This window comes from Netta rufina (genome assembly GCF_964035555.1).
Source record: "Netta rufina genome assembly, chromosome: 15".
Classification (NCBI taxonomy): domain Eukaryota; kingdom Metazoa; phylum Chordata; class Aves; order Anseriformes; family Anatidae; genus Netta; species Netta rufina.
The window spans coordinates 1544551-1548470 of NC_140138.1; positions in this window are offsets into that span (position 1 = coordinate 1544551).

The window sequence follows — 3920 nt, forward strand, 5'->3', positions numbered from 1 at the left end:
GCAACAGAGAGGAGCGTTCATCCCCTCATATCACATCTGTGCCCTGCAGGCAATGTTCTGAGAGAAGTCTGTGAAACTTGTACTTGCAGCTATCTCAGCCAGCTCCACCTATAACTGTCTCAGCCCTGAATCCATGCCAGGAATGTGTACGTGACCCCTCATGTTCCTGCCTAGTACTGGCTGCATTCAACTAGCAAGCATTTACAAACACGTCATACAGGAAAGCAAGGTAAACATGAAAATGGGATCAGGAGTTTCATTTGTATCTGCAGTGTCTGTTTGCCTGCACTCAGGCAGGCACAGGGAGCCAAACACACCGGCACCACTGTGCCTCTGGGAAGGGCTCTGCAGCTGACATAATCCTGCCCCATGGCCAGGCGGTTTGTGGTACCCCGGTGCTGCAGATGCTGCTGTGACTTCAGCCTGTACAATGAGTTCATTAAATGTTAACCAAGAATTTCGGTATGTGTTTTAGAGCCAAAACTGAGCTCTATGCTGCTGTGTTTTTTGCATTATCGCCATTAGTTGCATTATTATTCGATGCTTTTGTTTTGACCTCTGTTGTCTGGGCCACTCTCTCCTGCAGCATCAGCATTCCCTAAACCTCAGTGATCCTAACCCGTAAGTGGCATTAGCAATACTGCTGCTGCCCCACTGGCCCCAGGGAGTGTTCCCAGTCCCAGTGCTCTGAGATCAGGAAGGACTGGCTGGAGAGCTCCGCCAGACGCCTTGGCTGAAGGGAAGACAAGAAGCAGCACCCACAGGGCTGGCCCACCAACGGGGAGCAACAGCAGCTTGGCCAAACCCAGCAGGTAGAATCCCAAGCCAACTGCCCACAGGCATCCTTTATGATACGCAACATTTTACTATATCACAGGAGATGTTGGCTAGCTGGCTAAAAACATTTACAGGCACAAATCAAATCAGCATCTTGGTTTGTGGTGCCTTTGGCTGCTTGTAAAAGCAATCTATCCATACAGCTAAAGCAATGCTATTTTCAGCTGTTTTCACCCTGTTTTCAGCAGCCTGTCTGCACTACTGTTCAACATCGCACAGCACTGCCCAGTGCACTTCAGGGACTTACAGTGGCTGACACTCACCTAGCTGTTACCACACAGTTTTTACAGCCAGCTATGCCAAAGCCTGCTCTCACCCTTGCTGCAGAATTACTCAAAGGAGCAAGAAGTGGCTGTTGAGGAGAAACCTGGAAAACCTCACCTAGAATTGCAGAGCAATTTTTGCTTCGTTACTGCCCATGGCTCCATGAAGGAAAAGTGCATTTTCCCAGGGTCTGGAGACACAGGCCCACAAACATTTGCATAACACACCAGATCTGCACAGACTTCAGTGTGAAACTTCTCTTCATCCTTTCATGGCAAGAGTACACACTGGAGTGAACCATGCTGGTACCTTCACTATTAGAAAACCAGCTATTCTGGCTAGCTACTTCAGATACCCTGAGAACTGCTTTAGTTTTGGCACATCAATGGTTGTTCTACCCATGGCACAGACCTGGTGTAAATGCTTACCTCTTAATTGTCAGTGTTAATGATGCACCTGAAACACACCTGCTGCCCCGAGAATGTATTTTCAAACCAAATGGAATTAGCAATGAATACTGCACATCCTACCTCTTACTCTTCAAAGGAAGAAACGAGAAGTATACGTGCTTTCTCTGCAGAGTCTGGGGGGCATGAGGATCCCTGTGCACACTCCCTTGCTGGAGTTATACAGAGCCATGCCCTAGCAACAAAGAGCCACCAAGAAAACTCAATTATGCATGCAGCCACTGCAGAGCTGGGCTTGTGCTCTTACTGGTTAAGTTTAGTTTGGTTAAACTGGCTGCTGAAATTGCAGCCGCTTGTTCTAACCTGCCTCTGGCAAGCTCTAGTCTGCACCACTGCTGCTCCCTGTCCACAAAGCCTGTCCCCTCTCCCTGGGAGCTACAGCTCGAGCTTTGCCCTTCCCACTGACACTCCTTTCTGCTTGCTCAGGCTCTGTGTCCTCACTTTACCTTTCTTGTGTAAGGAAAGAGCACAGCCCTTGCCAGGACCCTCCCTGCAGCCATATGAGGCACCAAAGAAAGGGCACCACCATGCCCCCATCTCATGCAGGAAAATATGCATCTAGCAGACTCAGAAGAAAAGTCATTAGATGCCAGTGCCACAAATGGTCTCTGCACCATCCAACCTCCTTGATGGCAGCAAAGACACACATACCCCTATAAAGAAGGCAAGTCCCCAAAATGATCAGGATTCTATCTGAATCTTGTAAATGGCAGGTACCACCCAAGCCACCTGGGCTCAGTGGTACCATACAGTCCATGCTTAAAGCAAGGCGAGTTTAATGGCTAATTGCTAATGCACATCCCATATCTTGCATTACAAATCATGCTTCCTCTTCCAGAACTTCAAAGCTGTGATTATTCCTTAAATCTACTGGAGGAAGAGTCCATCTGGATCAGTTATTTAGTCACTAATTCGTTGTACTGACCATGAATGGATTTGCCCAACAGAATACCAGCTCATGTATTTGTCCTCATGTTTGTTAGTCTGAGTAGAGAGAGTCTACAGCTAGATGGAGGAATGCCTGTTAAAAAATGTATTCTGAATACTCTGGTGAAGATTTTTGGCATAGCTGAGGTTTCCTGTGTCCCGAACACAGAACAGACAATACGTGCCTAAGCAAACAATGCCATTTTACTGAAGTCACAACTCTATACAAGGAGAAACTCAGGAATAATATGGCCTAGCAGAGATGTTAAGTGCTGCAGAGAGACTGCTGGGTGGGTTTTGCTTGTTTGTTAACCTGCAAGCGATGCACGAAGTTTTGCTGCTAAACAAATCTTTAGGAGGTGGTGGAAAACATTAGTTTTTCCCTCATCAGCAGTTTGTGCAGCAGAGCTGACAGCCTTGCCAGGCTGACAGCCCCAAATGAAACTTTATTTTTTTTTGTACCCCAGCTGAAGGCAGAAGAGCTACAACCTTGTTTTCCCCGGGGGCAGCTAAATAACAGCTATGCATTGGAGAGCTGCACAGTTTTCTATAGATAAACATAGGCACTAGGATTTATTACTAGTAGGTAGCTCCAGCACACAGTCCATATATCTTTCATATTCCTAGAACTATTTTTGGTATGAGAACATTTACAACAGAGTTTATGCAGCCAGACAGATTTACCTACTTGAGGCTACCACTTTGTATTTAGACCTGTCATAAGCTTGCCGAGTGCCCTGGCACATGGCACTGAGCCTGGTGGCAAGCCATATGCCACATGGGAAAGCAGCACCTCCAGACTACATGGGGAATTAACTCTGTTGAAAATAATACCAAATAATACAAGAATTGTTAGGTAAAGAGGTGACAAGGGGCTGCAATCTCCATCATCACTGCTACTTTCCTGCTCCCACCATTTCCTCTGCAGGGCTGCTGAACATGGACCTCTCTGGCTTCTCCCCCACTTTGTTGACAAATGTAACAATTAGCCAACAGAGGCATCAACTGGTCAAATCACAACTCAGTGCTGAGGTGCCTAAATGCATGCTTTAGAATGATTTTTTCTTCCTTTGTTTTTTTTTTTTTTTTACCTGAAAAACAGATATTACAGACCACTTACCAATATACAATTTATAGCGCTAGGTGCTTGTATAAAAAAAATGTCTTTCAAAGCTGGTAGTAAGAAATCAAGCAAAGCAACAACAGAGGAAGAATAGAAAGAGGCAAATAAATTAAGAAAGCCAGTTACTGTTGACAAAACCCCTTCCTGATGAAGAAGAGAGATACTGCATCCTATTTTCCTACTGAGGAAACAATGACATTACAAAAAATTGCAACATATTAAGGCTGATAATCAACTAAACATAGCAGAAAAGTATTTTGTCCAGATTTCATCTTTATTGCTAGTATGAGTAGACTGTCACG